This window comes from Hyla sarda, chromosome 2 (assembly GCF_029499605.1).
Source record: "Hyla sarda isolate aHylSar1 chromosome 2, aHylSar1.hap1, whole genome shotgun sequence".
Lineage (NCBI taxonomy): Eukaryota > Metazoa > Chordata > Amphibia > Anura > Hylidae > Hyla > Hyla sarda.
This window is the reverse complement of record NC_079190.1, coordinates 329,630,695-329,653,171: the sequence shown is the minus strand read 5'-3', so window position 1 is coordinate 329,653,171 and position 22,477 is coordinate 329,630,695.

Genomic DNA, 22,477 nt, shown 5'->3' with positions numbered 1-22,477 from the left:
CATAAAATGACAATTTTAAAAGTATAAATTTTCCTGCATGTATTTATGATTTTTTTCTGAAGTAATGCACAATCAAACCTATACAAGTAGGGGATCATTTTACCCGTATGGACCTACAGAATAAAGATAAGGTGTCACTTTTACCGAAAAATGTACTGCGTAGAAACAGAAGCCCCCAAAATTTACAAAATGGCATTTTTTTCTTCAAGTTTGTCGCACAATGAATTTTTTTTTCCGTTTCGACGTGGATTTTTCGGTAAAATAAATAATGTCACTGTAAAGTAAAATTGGTGGCGCAAAAAATAAGCAATAATACAGATTTTTAGGTGTAAAGTTTAAAGGGTTATGATCTTTTAAAGGCAAGGAGGAAAAAACGAAAGTGCTAAAACGTGAAATCGCTCAGTCCTTAAGGGGTTAATCTCATTTTTTAAAATCCTTTTTTGAGGTCCCTTTCTGTGAGCATCGAGCTGATGGTCCGCCACAAGGCAAACTACCATCTGTTCCAACCCCTGCCTCTCAGCGCCCCCGACTGTGAAACTGTGAATGTTTCGTTTAATCAGTTATGGTTCATTATTATCGCTCCAACCTGTTTCATTGGATTCTTGTAATTCCAGTAATATGTTACAACGACCATAGGGCCTCACAATTGAAAAGATTGAAAAGATTTTTTTAAATTTATATTGAAGATTTTGTTAGAGCTTAATGTCCCGGGTGCCCAAAGCGTTTACCTTGAACTACAACTGCATGACCACAAAACCCAATATAACAAGGAGATCACATGGTGGCACAATGACAGAGCCTTGAGGGGGCAGCAGCCCAACGAGAACATCACAATTGATTAATTTTTTTATTTAAATTAAAGATTTTAAAAGTTTAATTTAATGTGCCAACAGCATGAGGAGACCATATGGTGGCAGAATGACCCAGCCTGGAGGTGGCAGCAGCCTGACGAGACCATAGGACCTCACATTTGAAAAGATTAAAGATAGTTTTTAAAATTGAAATTGAAGATTTTAAATAGCTTGACATAAAAAGTTTTATTTAATGTGCCAGCAGCATGAGGAGACCACATAGCGGCACAATGAAACAGCCTTGAGGTTACAGCAGCATGAGGAGACCATAATGTGGCAGAATGAAACAGCCTGGAGTTGTCGGCAGCATGAGGAGACCATAATGTGGCAGAATGACACAGCCTGGAGGTGGCATCAGCCTTACAAGACCATAGGGCCTCACAATTGATAAGATTAAAGATATTTTTTAAAATTTTAATTGAAGATTTTAAATAGATTAACATAAAAAGTTTTATTCAATGTGCCAGCAGCATAAGTAGACCATATGGTGGCACAATGACACAACCTAGAGGTGGCAGCAGCCTGAGGAGATCATATAGTGGCAGAATGACCCAGCTTGGAGGTGGCAGCAGCCTGACGAGACCATAGGGCCTCACATTTTCAAAAGATTCAATATATTTTTTTGAATTTGAATTGAATATTTTAAATAGATTAACATAAAAAGTTTTATTTCATGTGCCAGCAGCATGAAAAGACCACATGGCACAGCCTGGAGGTGGCAGCAGCATGAGGAGATCATATAGTGGCAGAATGACACAGCCTGGAGGTGGCATCAGCAAGAGGAGCACATATGGTGGCAGAATGACACAGCCTGGAGGTGACATCAACATGAGGAGAACATATGGTGGCAGAATGACACAGCATGGAGGTGGCATCAGCATGAGGAGAACATATGGTCGCTGAATGACACAGCATGGAGGTGGCATCAGCATGAGAAGAACACATGGTGGCAGAATGACACAGCCTGGTGGTGGCATCAGCATGAGGAGAACATATGGTGGCAGAATGACACAGCCTGGAGCTGGCATCAGCATGACGAGAACATATGGTGGCAGAAATACACAGCATGGAGGTGGCATATGCAAGAGGAGAACATATCGTGGCAGAATGACACAGCATGGAGGTGGCATCAGCATGAGTAGAACATATGGTGGCAGAATGACTCAGCCTGAAGGTAGCATCAGCATGAGAAGAACATATGGTGGCAGAATGACACAGCCTAGAGGTGGCATCAGCATGAGGAGAACATATAGTGGCAGAATGACACAGCCTGGAGGTGGCATCAGCAAGAGGAGAACATATGGTGGCAGAATGACACAGCATGAAAGTGGCATCAGCAGCATCAGGAGTCCTGAAAGTGACCTGGTGACAGAGAGGAGCGGGTGGTGACAATACCAGTACCAGGTGACGAAGGTGGGTGAAAGAAGAAGCACTTTGCCTCAGATATGTGGAATCAGGTTGGTGGCAGGATCAAAATAGTAGCTGAGGCAGGTAGGCAGAAGAAAACGGTCTCTTTTGTGTTGGTGTGCACAAGTCAGTGCATTTCATAAAACTTAGCTTTTAATATTTTTCTTAGGATAAAATATATGGACCCACATTTTTTTTTAAATCAAACAAAAGGAAAGGTGTGCTAAAAACACCATGTGCCACCTATACCATCAAGTATAGACTTGCAGTGAGGGGACTGGGCGTGACGTAACACGGGGGCGGAGTGATGACATCATGGACTTCCGTTCCCGTGGTCGCGACCCAGACCCTCCAGCGCTTCCGGACAAGAAACAGATGGGTGTCGCATGCTATAGTGCGGGGATCCTCAGCGGCAGGACCCTTGCGATCAGACATCTAGGGGTGGAGTACCCCTTTAATTTAATCTATGAATTTACTGTAACTATGGCTCCAAGATGCATAACTTACTAATATTATACTATTAAATATACTATTTTGGCCTCTGTCCAAAGCATCATTTTTTTATTCCCACCTTCTGAGGAAACACAACTTTTTTATTTTTCTTTCAGTCAAGCTGTGTGAGGGTTTGTATTTTGGCAGTTGACTCCACAGAAAATATCCTATTTGTAGGTTTCCAGACAAGGCTTAAAAGGGTACTCCAGTAGAAAACAATTTTAATTTTATCAACTGGTGCCAAAAACTTAAACAGATTAGTAAATTATTTCTATTTAAAAATATTAATCCTTCCAGTACTTATCAGCTGCTGTATACTACATAGAAAGTCCTTTTTTTTTTAAATATATTTTCTGTCTGACCACAGAGCTCTCTGGTGACACCTCTGTCTTTGTCAGTAACTGTCCAGAGTAGGAACAAATCCCCATAACAAACCATTCCTGCTCTAGACAGTTCCTGACATGGATAGAGGTGTCAGCAGAGAGCACTGTGGTCAGATTGAAAAGAACTATACAACTTCCTCTGTAGTACACAGCAGCTGATAAGTGCTGGAAGGATTAAGATTTTTAAATAGAAGTAATATACAAATCTTTTTAACTTTCTGCCACCAGTTTAAGGACAAGTAGCTGCAAAACTGCACCTCGTAATCTACATTACAAGACCATGTAAAGTAAGGGAGGACTTTTTTGTGTATACATTCCTTGTGAGCCAACCAGGAACACTAACACACCACTCCATGGAAAGAAACACCCAGCAAAGTTGCATTTAAGAACTAGTGACACACTGTAACAGCAGCACTTCTCTTATACATAGATGATACTTTCAAAGCCACCAATATTGGAAGTTAATGACTGTATGGTATTGTTTTGGAAGTTTATGTAAGTCTCCAAAGTAAAGACCCATTGCACCTCCTCTTTGTCTCTCTGTGTCTGCTATTCCTGCACCCAACCATCTTGTCTAGTAAACAAATTTGGGTCTAAACTATCACTCAAGCCTACATAACTGTGCCATCTCTAGTAATGAGAGGAGAACTAAAAGCAGCAGCAGACCCGGCACAACATTCCAATATACACCCCTACATCACCACAAGTATATGAAGCAAGGCTTTCAGCACTAAAAGAACATAAAGCATGCAATCCATTACAATAGCATACCACATACACGTAAAACAATTAAAATATATTGTTTTTTTTCTAAAAATATTATTTTAAAAATAATTTACAGCACAGGGAGTAAACAATAAAATCAGTCATTGTGAAACCATGTAGCAGGTCACATATTTCCTTGTTAGCAATCCTCCAAAAGTTAGAGCAGGCTAATGCTAATACTGTACAATGATAGAAAAGGAACCAACAGATAAAATATTAAAGTATCAGCAGTGGGATATGAATTATTTACTGTGCTGGACATAGACAGGACTTTGTGGCACACAGAACAGCAAAGATAAAACCAATGAAGGCGGTTGAGAAATTATTATATTTCAGGTTGTTGAGATCTGGTCTGCAGTATTTATGTACATCTCAAAGTTATGTTTTCTCTATAGAATATAATTATATTAGTGTACTTCTAGAAAGTTGGCCTCACCTAAAACTATTGTTACATTTGCACTAGTTTCAGGCTTGGTATTGTGCATTATCGGTCACATATAGAGATGGGCGAATTTTAGAAAAATTTGATTCGGCCGATTCGCCTAATAAAAAAAAAAACGATTTGATCCGAATCTACTAATCACATAAAGCCTTCAGAAATCCAAGAGAAAACAAGCTAAGAAAAGCTTTTATCAGAATTTCTGCCTGGATTTAACAGAAATACGCATTAAAAGTGTTTTTACTGAATGTGGAATATACATTTGTGGCTGAGTTGCCTGTATTTTATGGGTTTAATTTGACGTATTAACCCTGATTTACTATTATAAACCCGACATGTCCTGTCAGGTTTTGCGCCATAAATTTTGTCTGCGCTAGAATGAATGTGCACCAGAATTTGTGCAAGATTTGAAAAAAACAGACTAACTCTCCATTTTACTGAGAAAACCATAAAAAGGGGTATGGCTTCAGGCCAAAGTTGGCATGTTTGCCAAAAAGGGGCGTGCCCCTGACATTTTCACAAAAACCCAACATATATTCTAAGGTTTTCACAGAAAATGTAGTGCATTTAAGCTGGAAATGAAGCTGATGCTTAGGAAAACCCAACAGATGAGAGCATGTATAAAAAAAGCAAAATGTAGGGAAAGTGCAAAATGTAGGGAAACCTTAGTAAATACCAAGGAAAAAAATTAAGGGAATTAAAATCCACAAAGAAAACTACATTACACTCTTAGAAAATCAGGGCCATTGTGTTTCTTCCTGGATTTAACATAAATTTTCATTGAAAGCATTGACCTTGAATGTGGAATACACATTTTAGTGCAGGTTGCCTGTATTTTATGGGTTTAAACAGGCATTTAGGGGGAGATTTATCAGAACATGTGCAGAGGAAGAGAGGTGCAGTTGTCCATAACAACCAGATTGCTTCTTTCATTTTTCTGAGGTCTTTTGAAAAATGCAAGAATCAATCTGATTGCTATTAACATCTGTACCACGTTACCTTTGTGCAGGTTTTCATAAATCTTCCTAATAGTATTTCCACTTGTGTTTATCATAAATATGCATTCAAAGTGTTAGAGTGAATGTGGAATACACATTTTTGGGCCAAGTTACCTGTATTTTTCAAACATATAAGGGGAGATTTACCAAAACCTGTCCAGAGGAAAAGTTGCTGAATTGCCCATAGCAACCAGTCAGATCGATTATTCATTTTTCAGAGGCCTTTTCAAAAATAAAAGAAGCAATCAGATTTTTTGCTATGGGCAACTCAGCAACTTTTCCTCTGGACAGGTTTTGATAAATCTCCCCCATAGTATTTCTACCTGTTTTTAACATACATTTGCAATGAAAGAATGAAGTGTGAGCACACAATATACATCTAAGGCCATGTTGCCTGTATTTTCTGGGTTTAATCAAATAGGTAGCATTTCTAACTGTGTTTATCAGAAATCCGCATCAAAAGTGTTGAGAGTAAAAGTTGACTACAGTTTATCCCTCACTTGACCTTACATGGAGAATGCCCTTTATTCCAAAACTTAACAATAACCTCCATAACTTTTTTTTTTATAAAAAAAAAAGTCTCCTTAACCCCTTAAGGACGTATGAGTACGTCCTTGGTCCTGCTCCCGTGATATAACGCGGGGTCCCACAGTGACCCCGCATCATATCGCGGCGGGCCTGGCGTCATAGAAAAGCCGGGACCCGCCTCTAATAGCGCGCGGCACTGATCGCGGTGACGCGCGCTATTAACCCTTTAGCCGCTTGCTCAAAGCTGAGGCACGCGGCTAAAAGTGAAAGTAAAAAGTTCCGATTAGCTCAGGATCGCCGTGGTGAAATCGCGGCATCCCGAACAGCTGTACTACAGGAGGAAGGTCTCTTACCTTCCTTCCAGCAGTCCGATCGCCAATTGAATGGTTCAAGCCTGAGATCCAGGCTTGAGCACTCAATCGCCGAAAACCCTGATCAATGCATCCCTATGAAGATGCATTGAACACTGTTAAAGATCAGTAAATGCAATGTTATAGCCCACTATGGGGGTTATAATATTGCAAAAGAAAAGTGTAAAAAAAAATCATTAACCCTTTGAATTATCCCTTCCCCTAATAAAAGTTTGAATCACCCGGCATTTCCGATAATAAAAAAAAAACAGTGTAAATGAAAACAAAAATAAACATATGTGGTATCGCCGCGTGCGGAAAAATTCCAAAGTCCAAAATAGCGTATTTTTGGTCACTTTTTATATCATGAAAAGATGAATAAAAAGCGATCAAAAAGTCAGATCAATGCAAAAATGGTACCGACAAAAACTTCAGATCACGGCGCAAAAAATGAACCCTCATAGCGCCCTGAACACGGAAAAATAAAAAAGTTATAAGGGTAAGAAGAGGACAATTTTAAACGTATACATTTTCCTGCATGTAGTTATGATTTTTTCTGAAGTAATACAAAAGCAAACCTATACAAGTAGGGTATCATTTTAACCGTATGGACCTAGAGAATAAAGATAAGGTGTCATTTTTACCGAAAAATTTACTACGTAGAAACGGAAGCCCCCAAAAGTTACAAAATGGCTGTATTTTTTCAATTTTGTCGCACAATGATTTTTTTTCCTGTTTCGCCGTAGATTTTTGGGTAAAATGACTGATATCATTACAAAGTAGAATTGGTGGCGCAAAAAAATAAGCCATAATACAGATTTTTAGGTGCAAAATTTTAAGAGTTATGATTTTTTAAAGGTAAGCAGGAAAAAACGAAAGAGCAAAAACCGAAAAAAACCTGGTCCTTAAGGGGTTAAGGAATGGTTGTGAGAGAAAGGGGTAGAGTACCCTTGCCATGTCCTCTGCCTGTAAACATGTTGGTGGCAGTAGCAGCTCTGTGGGCAACACCAGTGTGCCAAGGCCTAGCACAGGCTGCAGCAGAAGCCGCCCAGGGCCTCATGGTAGTAGAGGCATCAGTACCAGGAAGGAAAAGTTGTCATTATTTTCCAGAGGTTCTGGGATTTTGGAGGATAATAAGGCTCTTGTGGACCGGATGGCTCATTCCCAGGAATCTTAGAGGTAGGAGGAGTCTAATGATATTTAATTGAGCCAGGTGTCTGTTCGATCATCCATGTCTTTGTTTCCCCCTACTCGTAAGCAGAAGGATAGCCATGAGGAGTTGTGTGAGGAAAGTCAGCCTTTGGAATGTGTTGTAGGGGTGGTGGAAGCTGTGGTCAAGCATAGCACTAGTGGTAATGGTGCTAGGCATGGTGGGGATACTGTAAGGCATCAGGGGGGATATGCAGAGGGAGAGAAAGGAGCCCATGATCAGACATTAGAAGTTCATGCTGAGAGGAGTTTGATAATGATGGCAGACAATCTTGTTGCTTAGGGTGCTAAAAACTCTCTCTAATGAGCTAAACACTCTCTCTAATGCTACACTGAATTGTGGACAAGACAGAACACTTATGGTGCACTGGGCAAGTTCTGGCAAATGGTTTTATCTGGTGACCCAGGAAGTATAAGGTGTCAGATACAGGACACAGCTTAGGTATGCATCAACCTGGTTGTTAAGATGGCTGTGTACATCTTTTTGGTTAAAAATTATGTTAGGTTTGAATACTGGATGTAAAAATGTCATCATCATGTACTCCAATGTAAAGGTGCTGCTGCTCCTACTACAAGATTAGCACTGGCAGAGGAATTGGATCACTGACTCAGCAGGAAGCAGATAGTGGACCCCCAATCAGCAGGTGTTTGCTGTTAAAAGAAAATGACAAGCTGAATGCATTGTTTGTGCCTATAAAATCCAATGTAGCCTTCTTATTGTAAGCTGTAAAATAAATTCCACAATTGCCTGGTTATTTCGGTCTCATACAGCCAAGGTTGGTCATCAACATCAACACTTTCCCCTTGTGTAGGTTCCTCCTATCCTATCCTTCTTACAGGGGTACTCCGCTGCTCAGCGTTTGGAACAAACTGTTCCGAACACTGGTGCCAGCGCTGGGAGTTCGTGACGCCATAGCCCCACCCCTTCCATAGATTTGCATTGAGGGGCGGGCATGACGTCATGAGGGGACAGGGCTGTGACATCACGAGCTCCCAGTGCCGGCTCCAGCATTCGGAACAGTTAGTTCCAAACGCTGAGCAGCGGAGTACCCCTTTAAGTTAAACATTCATACTGCTGCCAGCCAAATGTCAACCTTCCTCCATTCCTTACTCAATCATCTCCGCAAATGTTCGCTCAAGAAGGAATATCTGCCACATAGCATCATTAATTTCACTGATGTACTCCTTGCTGCCAAATCTTCTTGCCTTTAACCCCTTCAGGACCAAGACCATTTTGGCCTTAAGGACCAGAGCGTTTTTTGCAATTCTGACCACTGTCACTTTAAACATTAATAACTCTGAAATGCTTTTAGTTATCATTCTGATTCCGAGAATGTTTTTTCGTGACATATTCTACTTTAACATGGTGGTAAATTTTTGTGGTAACTTGCATCCTTTCCTTGTGAAAAATCCTAAAATTTGATGAAAAATTTGAAAATTTTGCATTTTTCTAACTTTGAATCTCTCTGCTTGTAAGGAAAATGTATATTACAAATAAAAAAAATTTTTATTCACATATACAATATGTCTACTTTATGTTTGCATCATAAAAGTGACGAGTTTTTACTTTTGGAAGACACCAGAGGGCTTCAAAGTTCAGCAGCAATTTTCCAATTTTTCACAAAATTTTCAAACTCACTATTTTTCAGGGACCAGTTCAGGTTTGAAGTGGATTTGAAGGGTCTTCATATTAGAAATACCCCACAAAAGACCCCATTATAAAAAACTGCACCCCCAAAAGTATTCAAAATAACATTCAGTCAGCATTTTAACCCTTTAGGTGTTTCACAGGAATAGAAGCAAAGTGAAGGAGAAAATTCACAATCTTCATTTTTTACACTCGCATGTTCTTGTAGACCCAATTTTTTTATTTTTACAAGGGGTAAAAGGAGAAAATGTATATTTATATTTGTAGCCCAATTTATCTTGAGTAAGCACATACCTCATATGTCTATGTAAAGTGTTCGGCGGGCGCAGTAGAGGGCTCAGAAGGGAAAGAGCGACAAGGGGATTTTGGAGAGTACGTTTTTCTGAAATGGTTTTTTGGGGGCATGTTGCATTTAAGAAGCCCCTATGGTGCCAGAACAGCAAAAAAACCCTCACATGGCATACCATTTTGGAAACTAGACCCCTTGAGGAACGTAACAAGGAATAAAGTGAGCCTTAATACCCCACAGGTGTTTCACAACTTTTGCATATGTAAAAAAAAAAAAAAAATTTCCCTAAAATGTGCGTTTCCCCCCAAATTTCACATTTTTCCAAGGGTTAATAGCAGGAAATACCCCCCAATATTTGTAACTCCTTCACTTCTGAGTATGGAGGTACCCCATAAGTTGACCTGAAGTACACTACGGGCGAACTACAATGTTCAGAAGAGAAGGAGTCATATTTGGCTTTTTGAGAGCAAATTTTGCTCGGGGGGCATGTCGCATTTAGGAAGCCCCTATGGTGCAAGAACAGCAAAAAAAAAAAACACATGGCATACCATTTTGGAAACTAGACCCCTTGAGGAACGTAACAAGGAATAAAGTGAGCCTTAATACCCTACAGGTGTTTCACAACTTTTGCATATGTAAAAAAAAAAAAATTTTTTTCCACTAGAATGTGTGTTTCCCCCCAAATTTCACATTTTTTGCAAGGGTAAATAGCAGAAAATACCCCCCAAAATTTGTAACATCATCTCTTCTGAGTATGGAGGTACCCCATAAGTTGACCTGAAGTGCACTATGGGCGAACTACAATGCTCAGAAGAGGAGTCATATTTGGCTTTTTGAGAGCAAATTTTGCTCGGGGGGCATGTCACATTTAGGAAGCCCCATGGTGCCAGAACAGCAAAAAAAAAACACATGGCATACCATTTTGGAAACTAGACCCCTTGAGGAACGTAACAAGGAATAAAGTGAGCCTTAATACCCCACAGGTGTTTCACAACTTTTGCATATGTAAAAAAAAAAATTTTTTTTCCACTAAAATGTGTGTTTCCCCCCAAATTTCACATTTTTGCAAGGGTAAATAGCAGAAAATACCCCCCAAAATTTGTAACATCATCTCTTCTGAGTATGGAGGTACCCCATAAGTTGACCTGAAGTGCACTATGGGCGAACTACAATGCTCAGAAGAGGAGTCATATTTGGCTTTTTGAGAGCAAATTTTGCTCGGGGGGCATGTCACATTTAGGAAGCCCCATGGTGCCAGAACAGCAAAAAAAAAAACACATGGCATACCATTTTGGAAACTAGACCCCTTGAGGAACGTAACAAGGGGTACAGTGAGCATTTGCCCCCCACTGGTGTCTGACAGATCTTTGGAACAGTGGGCTGTACAAGTTTTCATTTTCCTTGACCACTGTTCCAAAGATCCGTCAGACACCTGTGGGGGGTAAATTCTCACTGCACCCCTCATTACATTCCGTGAGGGGTGTCGTTTCCGAAATGGGGTCACATGTGAGGTTTTGTTTTTTTTGCGTTTGTCAAAACCGCTGTAACAATCAGCCACCCCTGTGCAAATCACCTCAAATGTACATGGTGCACTCTCCCTTCTGGGCCTTGTTGTGCGCCGCCAGAGCACTTTGCGCCCACATATGGGGTATCTCCGTAGTCGGGAGAAATTGCGTTACAAATTTTGGGGGCCTGTTTTCCCTTTTACCTCTTGTGAAAATGTAAAGTATAGGGCAACATCAGCATGTTAGTGTAAAAAATTGAATTTTTTTACACTAACATTCTGGTGTAGACCCCAACATTTCCTTTTCATGAAGGGTTAAAGAAGAAAAAGCCCCCCAAACCTTGTAACACAATTTCTCCCGAGTACGGCGATACCCCATATGTGGCCCTAAACTGTTGCCCTGAAATACAACAGGGCTCCAAAGTGAGAGCGCCATGTGCATTTGAGGCCTAAATTAGGGATTTGCATAGGGGTGGATATAGGGGTATTCTACGCCAGTGATTGCCACACAGGGTGCCTCCAGCTGTTTCAAAACTCCCAGCATGCGTGGACAGTCAACGGCTGTCCGGCAATACTGGGAGTTGTTGTTTTTCAACAGTTGGAGGCTCTGCTTTGGAAACAGTGGTGTACCGGACGTTCTTATTGGGGGAGGGGGGCTGTGTAGGGGTATGTGTATATGTAGTGTTTTTTACTTTTTATTTTATTTTGTGTTGGTGTAGTGTAGTGTAGTGTTTTTAGGGTACAGTCACATGGGCAGGGGATTACAGCGAGTTTCCCAGCGCAAAATTTGCTGCATCTCAAATTTGCAGCGAGAAACCCACTGTAAAACCCTCGCTCATACATTCACAGGGGGGGGGGGGGGGGTGCACCAGCTGTTGCAAAACCACAACTCCCAGCATGCATGGTCTGTTAGTGCATGCTGGGAGTTATAGTTTTGCAACAGCTGGAGGCACACAGGTTAGGAAACACTGAGTTAGAAACAGACAATGTTTCCCAACCAGTGTGTCTCCAGTTGTTGCAAAACTACAACTCCCAGCATACCCAGACAGCTGAAGGGCATGCTGGGAGCTGTAGTTCGGCAACATCTGAAGGGCCAGATGTTGCTGAACTAAAACTCCCAGCATGCCTGGACAGTCAGTGCATACTGGGAGTTGTAGTTTTGCAACAGCTGGAAGAGCACAGATTGGAGACCATTATACAATGGTCTCCAAACTGGGGCCCTCCAGATGTTGCAAAACTACAACTCCCAGCATGCATGGTCTGTTAGTGCATGCTGGTAGTTATAGTTTTGCACCAGCTGGAGGCACACAGGTTAGGAAACACTGAGTTAGAAACAGACAATATTTCCCAACCAGTGTGTCTCCAGTTGTTGCAAAACTACAACTCCCAGCATGCCCAGACAGCTGAAGGGCATGCTGGGACTTGTAGTTTGGCAACATCTGAAGGGCCAGATGTTGCTGAACTAAAACTCCCAGCATGCCTGGACAGTCAGTGCATGCTGGGAGTTGCAGTTTTGCAACAGCTGGAAGAGCACAGATTGGAGACCATTATACAATGGTCTCCAAACTGGGGCCCTCCAGATGTTGCAAAACTACAACTCCCAGCATGCCCAGACAGCCAAAAGCTGTCTAGGCATGCTGGGAGTTGTAGTTTTCAGACTCCTAGAAGCAGCAGTGAAGATCTTCACTGCTGCTTCTGAGGACCACATACTTACCTGCCGGTCCCGTCGCTGCTCGTCCACGTGGCTGGTCCCGCGCTGCTCCTCGGTCCCGCCGCTGGTTCGGGTAAGTCCGCCGGTCCCCGCGTGTTCCCCCACCTATGCCGCGAGCCCCCACAGCCATCGTGCCCCGTTCTGCCCGACTTCCAGGGGCGGGCAGTGCGGGGGATCTGAACTTTCACCCCAGGTCACTGTGATTGGTCCACAGGGACCAATCACAGTGATCGTTGACCAGGACCATCAATGGATGGTCCTGGGGGTGAAGCAGAAGTTGTCCCCTGCTGGAAACAGCGGGACTTCTGCCAGTTAGCTGAATGTCATTTATAAACGTCGGGATGCGCGAACGCACTGCACAACCCGGCGTTTATATATGACATTCTGCGGGAAGGGGTTAAAATGCTTGAGTATGCAACAGGTGTCTCTGATAAGCTGTCAATGCCTGAGTTGAAAGTCACACTGGCTGCAGAGGTTCTCTTTCTGCTGCATTAGGTTATCCGTCAATGCTTTATGCTGCTGATACAGGCAGTCCAACACGTGTAATGTTGAGTTCCACTGTGTTGTAACTTTGCAAATGAGGTGGTGATGAGGAAGACCATTTTGGCGCTCTAAGCCTAGGAGGACATTTTATAAGGCATAAGAATGCCTAAATTGAATGCAATCTTCCCTGTACATACCGTAGTTGCAAATCACTGAGACCTACAAAATTTTTCAAAAAACATTTTTCTGATGTGAACATGTAATTTAAATGTAAAGAAAAAATTCAGATTGTACAATAACGGTAAAGAAAATACTATTACATTACAGTCTTTTAAGGCACACAGTTCTGCACTAGTCTTAATACACATTTTTGCTTCAGTCAAAATCAACCAATTTAATGCCAGCATAATAAGTATAACAACATGATCACTGCTTTTATGTAACCCATTGTTGATTAAGCCACAGGAGACTCCAAAGTATCCTTCTTACATAGCACTTAGTTCCTTATTTTTCTGAATAAAACCCTCATTATATTTTTTTTAAAATAAAGTATCATAAGGTTTTTCTTAAGAAAAAAAAACCAACAAAAACAAAACAAAACTCTTTCACTATTTGTTCAGAAAGAATCCCCAGAGAGAGAACATTTCAGTAAGTCTGGGGTTCTAAGCTGAAGCAAGCGATGATTATGGTGTTTATTTTAATAGTTGTTACTCTAAATCCCACCACACTGGATCCTGTAAAAAAAAAAATCACTACAGTAAATCATGCAGCAATTTGGAGCTTTTAACTCTTTAATAGCCAGTAAAAAGCTCAATTGGTGTCTGGAAGGTGTTAATAGATGTCTTAGAGCATGTTATATAAAGCAAGATGGATAATGAGTCTCTTGGACAATCGATAATTATATTTTTTAGGGCATCTGGTACCCAGGAGTGAGAGGGGATGGGTGAGCTAGGAGGATGCTGACATTATTTTCTACAGGTTACTGAAGCTGCACATTACCAAAACAAATTTCTGAGCCATTGCTTCTGAAAACGATTAAAGCTCTTTGCTGACATTGGTAGTTTATATCCTGCTCACTGTCATTTTCTATCTATATTGGAATATTTCTACGGAATTTGTTATTGCTATATGAAGAAGAAGAATGTGAACAGTCTTCCTATCTATCTGTCTGTGTGTCTATGAAAAAAAGTTTCATGACTCATAGCTGAAGTTAAAAGTTTTTTTCATCAATAAATATTGATGGTCTCTCTTTAGGAAAATCCAATAATGTTTGATTGGTGGTGGGCCAAACTTTTGGCCCCCCCTACAATAATTATAATGAGTGGCACATGCTGCAGTATAAAAAAATAAAAATAAAATAAGACTCTCATATGGAGTAGGGAAAGAACTCTTGTATAATAACTCCAATAACATCATAAGAGCACCAACTTGTATCTAAAGTATCTAAAAATCCATTAATAGTTTTGAGCTATAAACCTCACTAGCTCAATCCCCTGTATGTGATCTTATTAACAGTTGTAAACAATTTACAAGGCCCTTAACAGCTGCACAGGTAGCACATATGGTATGTGTGCCCTGGTGTATGGGTGAGCTGCTAGGCCTGTGTAAATGATAAAGGGGACATGGCAAAGAGGGTAGACTTTGCCAATTAAGCATTGATGGTTTATCCTAAGAATAGGCCTTTGCTGAGAGTATAAAGGAGTTGGCCCCTTCTAAGGTTATTTAATTAAACATGTATAAATGAAAAGGAATATGCCACTAACATACTGTCCTTTTAAAGGAAAACCGTCAATATACTCCCCCCACACTAAACAGAGGAGTACCAGTAGCCAGTAGGCTGGTAGTGCGGGGGACGCTGATCAATATGATGCCTACCATGCTTGGATCTGCCCCTCCGTTCGCCCGTTATCTTCATTCTTCTGGATAGGCAAATAAGCTGCTAACTGGCATGGGCGGGGTTACAAGGCTCCTTCTGGCTCTCTGACGTTAGCGATGCTTGTCCACAGCGCCACTCGGCTTATGAATATTCATTCCTTCCTCAGTGGAGTCCAGTACAGAGTGGGGAGGGGAGGAACAGCCGGAGGGAGGGAATGAATATTCATAAGCTGGGCGGCTCTGCGGATGAGTGGCGCTGACTTTGAAGTGCCGGAAGGAGCCTTGTAACCCCGCCGTGCCAGTTAGCAGCTCATTTGCCTATCCAGAAGATAACGGCGGGGCAGAGCCTGGCATGGTAGGCAGCATATTGACAGTTTGCCTTTAATATAATGTGTCTTTACATTAGAAACATAAAAAAACACTATCTGCCCCTAAAATGGTGTCAAACAATGCTCCTAACACTCTAAAACTGACCCTCCACTTTCAGCAAGGTAAAGTGATCTACAGAGCAATCCAGTTTTCATAGAGGTGTGACAAACTGTACTCCCCACAAGAGAAAGTAAAGTGTTTATTCAGGTTACATGGTCTGGAACACAGCTGAAAAGAACAGCATACATGTTGTTTGACCATGTGACTTACATAAACACTTTTTACGGTCTGATGTCTCACAATTTCATACTATTGTATCCTCCCTGGATCTAATTTCACCAAACTCACCCTGGCTCCCTCCAGGTTGATGCTTCCCACTGGTCCAGCAGAAACTTTAGAACTGACCCGTCCCCAAACTGACAACTCTTACCTAATGGGTACCCTATAGGTAATGCTGCACAAGCCATTATGCAGTGTCTTCACATGCCCTGGATCACAATGTTGCCAGCTCTCCAGCCCACTGACTCTCTTACGATAGACAAGTCCCCTCTTTTCTACTGTCACAGATGGTCCCTGATACTCTGGCCTCCAGTTCACCAACAAGCCTTGGATGGCCAGTAATGATGAGCGTCAGAGGCCATATTCGAATTCATGATATGTTGTGAATATGTTGGCAAAATTTGCATATTCGCTATGTTCGTTCACTTTTTTTCCATACGAAAATCGTTATGAAATTCGTATATAGTGCGCATGCGCGATTATATCGTTCAACTGACTAACACTATACCATACACTAGAACCTATCTACTAAACTAACCCACCCTATCTAAAACTAAAAGAAGGGATGCATCAGTGTCCAGTGGAAGTGGCGATATTCGCAAATATTTGCATATTCACATATATGATATATTCCCGCTCCACACCGACTCACACAGTTAATAATATTGGAGCCTTCTTTGGACCACAAGCTGGAAGCAGGGAGGGATGATCCCTTTTTTTTTTCTTTTTTTTTTTTTACACAGTACACATCATTGCTATAACAAAAAATAGAGAAACATAGCTGCACATCCACCATTTGTATTTTGATCTACTTGCTTCTCAGCATTATTTTAAAACTAACAGGACCTCTGGCAGTGAGCACGTGGTAGATTTCACACTGATGTCTGTCTCTGTGGCGGCCATTGTTTCTGTGCTGCTTTGTCTGTGGGGTGGTGTGGCCCAGAGCCAGGGGCTTGGTCGGGCAACAGTGGGGCTGCCTGGCCACTGGGTCATTCCCCCGGTGGTATTGGTGTCTCTGAGGCAGTGGTCGCCGACCGGTGCTACGCCAGTGTTAGATTAGGGACCCACTCTAACTAGGAGGCCTTGACGTGGCAAATGGGCTTGTACTTTTTGATCAAAATGTATACTAACAACCTGTTCGTTTTTTAAATTATGCTGAGAAGCAAGTGCGGCTATGTTTCTCTATTTTTGTTGTACACATCATTGTTATGATGTGTACTGTGAAGAAAAAAAACAAATATTTGTCATTACAAATATATAGCACTATATTCTAAATATTTGCAAAATGACGAAGTTCCGATATTTGTGGTAAACATTGGCATTTCGAATATCCGCGCTCAACACTCATGGTCAGGTCCCAGGCATAATAATTTTTACAGGACAATTACAGGTTTTCTTTACACCACATGCACAGTCACTACTGAGACCCTTGGTACTAAAAGCATCCTTTTATTTGCTTATTTCTGTCCCCTTCTCTAGCATTGGAGTACAACACTCCAACACTATAACACACAATCATACACTAGGCTTTTCCTGGCTTATGCAGGCACTGGTACCTCTTCCTGTTATCAAAATGCTATTGTGTCAAGATATAGTGGCGACACTGAATACCACAGTCCTCCGGTCCTGGCAACCAGGGGCTAAAGCTGCACGAATGGCACTAACTTGCTTACAGCATACCATGCATGTGTACTGTACATGCTATGTACATACTATCTACATGACTTATACAAGGTAACAGTATTTTTGCAGTCTTTTTTAAATAACCCTAGCAGTCTCTCAAAAATGTTTTTCTTGTTGAACATATAGTGTCTCTGAACGTAAAGTGTACCCGAATGAAGGAAGTACATGTTTAACTTTATTACAAACTTCAGATTTAATTCTTTAATGTAATATAATTTGCCTATTCAATTATTAGGGGCCAGGACATTGGCTGCATTGGCCCTTGTATCTTGTTCTAATGCATAGATGGCCTCTGTAGACTATTATAGCATGCTGTTGAGTATAAAGGACATTAAATCAAATTATAAACATTGATTACTATTGTCAGTGCTTAAATGGCTATTCCGGGCAAAAACATATTATCCCCTATTGAAAGGATAGGGGATAAGATGTCTGATCGCGGGGGACCCACCGCTGGGACCCCCCGTGATCTCTCTGCAGCAGCCTGCATTCTATGCGTAGCTACGTCTGACGTTTCGGAAACCTCCGGGCTTCCGAGACAGGGACGTGACATCACGCCATGCCCCCTCCATTCATTTCTATGGGAGGGGGCGTATCAGCCACAAAGCCCCCTCCCATAGACATGAATGGAGGGGGCGTGGCATGACGTCACGTCCCCGTTTCGGAAGCCCAGAAGTTTCCGAAACTTCAGACGCAGCTACGCATAGAATGTGGGCTGCTGCAGGGAGATTGCGGGGGGTCTCAGCAGAGGGCCCCCCCCGCGATCAGACATCTTATCCTCTATCCTTTCGATAGGGGATAAGATGTTTTTGTCCTAAATATCCCTTTAAATCTAAGGTATTGTATGATTGAGTCAGTATAAAAGCAATTGAATAGTACATGTACAAGCAGACCTGTGCTCCACACAGCAGACCTCACATGCTTGTAGACTGGGTGAGGTTGTTTAGGTTTGTTTGTTGGGTAATTTTTTGTAGTGTTTTTTTTAACAAAGTGTCTGTGGCCTTATGTTTGCAACTGGAAAAATACTCACGTATTCCATTTTGGTTAGTGGAATTACTTTTTGTTTCTAATTTTTTCTAATTTTTTTTTTTAAATATTTTTAATCAATCAGGGATCTGTCTGGACTGCATTGTATGTAGTAATTTTAAATGTGTTAAAATAAAAGAAAAAAAACCTTTATTCTGTAATCTAGAACCAGAGAATTGTCACTGTAGTCAGCTTCTATTAAACAAACAGCTTGCTGGATACATCTTTTTTTTTTTTTTACCATATTTGAATAACATTATAATAGGATGCAAAGACCACTGGTGTACAGTCATTTTTGAAATGTTGAAAACCTGATTCAATGAAATATGTAATTTTTTCATTAGTCACATTTTGTTCCTGTGGTTTGTATTTTAGAGGTTTAATCAGTTACTTTTTCGGAGATAGACAGCAATACCAGACCAGACCAGTCCATGGACATGTGCCGTTGATTATAGCAGAAAGCAACTGTGTTTCTGTAATCCTGCACCATTCCTTGAATAACTGATGCATATTGCTGGATGAGATTACTTGAAATGGCAAAATGTACAAAGCTTTATATGTTCATTATGTTCCCTTACTGTTGGGGAACACTCTCATCAAGTTACAATCAGTTAGGCGACTGGCATTATACCCTTCAGGCATATTTTTAAGAAGTTCCTGTTTCTAGCGCATACAAAGGATGGTGAACTATCACTATATGACCTCCACCCACCTCCCCAGTGCTACTTAATAGATGACAAGAAGCCAATGACAGGCTGGATGCACAATTTCATCATAGTGCATGCTGCATTGAACTAGGTGATTGTCACTTCACAGGGTCATCCAGTCGATGCAATTGCACCTCCTGGTGAAGCTTTATAAGATATATATTTACAATGCATTTGAAAAGTTTTCAGACCCTTTTACCTTTTTTTTCACATTCTGTTATGTTACGGCCTGGTGCTAACATGAAGAAAAATTAAAATCAAGTTTCCCTAATCATTGTGTGCTTAATACCCCATAATGACTAAATGAAAATCAAAATTTTTATAAACTTTTAATGATTTATTAAAAAATATAAACTGAAATATCCCAAGGTCATTAATATTCAGACCCTTTGCCATGACATGTAAACTGTGGACCTTCTATTTCTCTTGATCATCTCTGAGATATTTCTACACCTTGGTTGGAGTCATCTGTGGTAAATTAAGTAGATTGTACATGATTTGGAAAGACACAGTCCTGTCTATATAAGATCTCACAGCTGACAATACATATCAGAATAAAAACCAAGCCATGTAGGGAATACACTGCCTGCAAAGCTCAGATACAAGATTGTGCGGATGTACATATCTGGAAAGTCAAACCATATTTGCTTCACTGAAAGTACACAAAAGCACAATGGCCTCCATAATTGTTAAATGGAAGAATATTGGAACAACCAGGACTATTCTTAGAGCCGACTGCCCAACTAAACTAAGTAATGGGGGCAAAAGACCTTGTTAATATTGACTGATAACCTGTGTTCACTCTGGGTGAGCTCCAAAGATCTTTTGTGCAGTTGTGGGAAACCTCCAGAAGGCCAACCATCACTGCAGCTTTACAGCAGGGTGACCAAAAAGAAGCCTCTCCTCAGTAAATGACATGTGAAAGCCGGCCTGGAGTTTGCAAAAAAAGAAAAAGCATCTATTGTGTTTTCAGACTGTGAGCGCATAGAGCTACTTAGTATCGACGTACCGATCTAGGGTAAATAGGGAATGTGTTCAGTTAATCACAGAGAAATCACGAAAAACATAATCCATTCAGATATTTAATTATATAATAATGTATAATATGAATGAATAACATTAAATCTTTATGCATATACAGGTAACACCATATACATCCGTATACCATATGGTATCACCTGTATATGCATAAAGATATCTAATGTTATGCATTCATATTATTGCATGCTTGTACATACTAATGAATAGTATCCCTGGGGTACACCCACGGGTTCTGTTCAATAGTATATCTGAAACATGTTGCAATCCCAATTACAATATTCTGTTTGTATAAATTATGCTATCCTATGGGATTACCTTTCCATGCAGCTAGACTGTACCTGCGCACTAGCCATATTATCTATATGCTTGACTTAGCCTTGGGACAATAAGGAGGTTCTGGTGTAGGCCCAGGTCACAAGGACAGGGGACCAACAGATTATAGGCAGGCTACTCAGACCAGGGCAATAGCAGGTACTGACCCCTACCCTATATTTTGGCTGCTCTTTAAGTATATCTATGTACAATGTATATATTTACTTTATGCCTTGTACTTTTACGATTTGTATGTCGTGACTAATAAATATCTAAACGGATTATGTTTTTTGTGATTTTTCTCAGACTGTGAGAAATTAGATTCTAATGAAACCAAAGTGTAACTTTTGACCTTAGTTCTAAGTGTCATGTCTGGATTAAACCTGGTATTTCTCACAATCTACCCATTACCATTCATGGAGTTAAGCATTGTGATGGCAGCAACATGCTAAGTGCTTAGGGGTTTTCAGTGTTGAGACAGAGATACTTAATAGGGGTGAGGAAAAGCTGAATGGAGCACAATAAAAAGATATTCTTAATGAAAACCTGATCCAGAGTGCTCTGGACCTTAGACTGGGCTAAGGTTCCCCTCCCAGCCAGGCAATAACCCTAAGCACACAGCCAAGACAACACAAGAGTAGCTTAGGGACAACTCTGACACGATCCCTGACTCAAACCAAATCAAACATCTCTGGATAGACCCTGAAAATGGCTGCCCGACAATAGTTCCCATCCAACCTGCAAAGATCTGCAGAGAGGAATAGCAAAAAAATTGCAAATCCAGTTGTGCAAACCTTGTTACATCACACTGAAGGACACTAGAGGCTATAATCACTGCCAAAAGTGTTTCAACAGTACTGAATAAAGGGTTTGAATACTTTTATTCATGTAAAGGTTTCATTTTTCCTTTTTAGTTTTGTTTTCACATTCTCCTTATGGGGTAAAGAATGAATTTTGTTGATTTTTGCACACAGCCACAACAAAGCAACATGTAAAAAAAAGTGAATGCTTTGTTTATGTAACCATTTAAAGGGTTTTTGTTAATAACAAACTACCTGTTTAGAAGGATTGGACATTTTTATGTTACTACCATTGACATTTCTGTATATATTTTATGTGATCAAATTGTAGGTACGAAGCATAATGACTGCAAGTGTGTAACAAAAATAAAATGAAAAGATTAGATCCCTTGGCCTCTGAATATAGATAAGCTGTTGGAATCTAGCATATTCTGTTATGTGCACAGGTCTGTGGTGGTAATTATAATAGGTGTTTTTTCCAAATCAAAGATAAGTATATAAAAAAAATAAACCTTAATATGCCAGATGGAGCACAAGCATTCCATAGTCTTGGAATATCAAGCCCGAGTCATGGTTTCCTGGAATTTGTAGACTTTATCTTCTACCGTTCTCAGGTAGGAAAGTAACTGAATGATGAGATTCTACCTCTAAGTCGGCAGAAAATTACAGAGCGTTTATTCCATCGCAGCTAAAGCAAGACTCCAAGTCTGACACAATCCTTTCCAGTCTCCAGTTTCCTTCTCTTACATTGTATCAGCTCCAGCTCACTGCTCTCCCCGCAATGCTTTGAGACCTTTGATTAAACAACATTGATTTGGTTGGGAAAGACTTTTCCTGTACTGCATGTGGCATTTCACAAAAAGGCCTCCACATTTAGAGCACATTAAGATGTCAGTAATAGCTTTTTCTGGAGAATAAACTTATTGATCTTGTACATTGTAACTTTCTGCAGATTTGGAGTCTCATTTTAAAGCATTGATTTCTTGTGATCCCATGAAACCACAATACTTTTTTCCCCTGTTGGCAAGTGTAATACAGATGTTCTTTTCATCTGTAATGTCCCTATGGGGTTTTTATTAAAGCTGCAGTTATTTGTCAATAATCTATTAGTAGTATCATGATCCTATTAATTATTAGAGCAATGACAAAATTGTTTTAACCAGTATTTAAGTATATATATATATATATATATATATATATATATATATACAGCAAGAAGAGAAAGGAGTCCAGCGTCCGATAACTCAGAGGATGATATTTATTTCACCAGATGGTCATAACAGGAACACAAGGTACAGTGATGGGTTTCGGCCTTACAACAAGGCCTT